This window comes from Pteropus alecto, unplaced genomic scaffold (assembly GCF_000325575.1).
Source record: "Pteropus alecto unplaced genomic scaffold, ASM32557v1 scaffold112, whole genome shotgun sequence".
Classification (NCBI taxonomy): Eukaryota; Metazoa; Chordata; class Mammalia; order Chiroptera; family Pteropodidae; genus Pteropus; species Pteropus alecto.
In genome coordinates, this window is record NW_006433133.1 from 621,448 (window position 1) to 622,057 (window position 610).

The window sequence follows — 610 nt, forward strand, 5'->3', positions numbered from 1 at the left end:
CTACTAATCCCTCAGTAGTGCAGTGTAGTACGAACTATATGGGTTTTTAGCAAAAAAAGGACCTAGTGTCATAGTCTTCATTCTGTCACTCACTAGCTATATGACTTTGGAAAATTTTGGAGCCCGTTTCCTTATTTATAAAATGAGAGTAATAACAGCGCCTATTTTTTTTTTTTAATACAACGAAGCTTTTTTATTCTCATTTTTAAATTACTAACTACTTATTGTCTGACAAGTTCGATTATATCCCAATTACCCAAATGAAAATGTGTTTACCTGTGAAGCATTTAAAAGAGAAAATTATACTTCCAAAGTATACTTTCAGTCTTGAAAATTTCTCCTCCAGGCCAGATCCCCAAGGAGAAGCCCTGGCACACACACCCATAGCTTTCCTTTGGGATCCCTAAAGGGCTGCACCCATGAGTGGAGGTGAACTGGAAATAGACCAGCCCTCACAAAGTCTGAATGAAACTCAGTTTCAAATTGCTTAATCCACAATTAGTATAAGGAGGCATTTCCATACCATTATACCGCCTGCTAGAAGTGAAAGTTAATTCCTTCCAGAAGAAGATAAAATCATCTAGAAGCTATGGGGAATCTCCGATTAGGA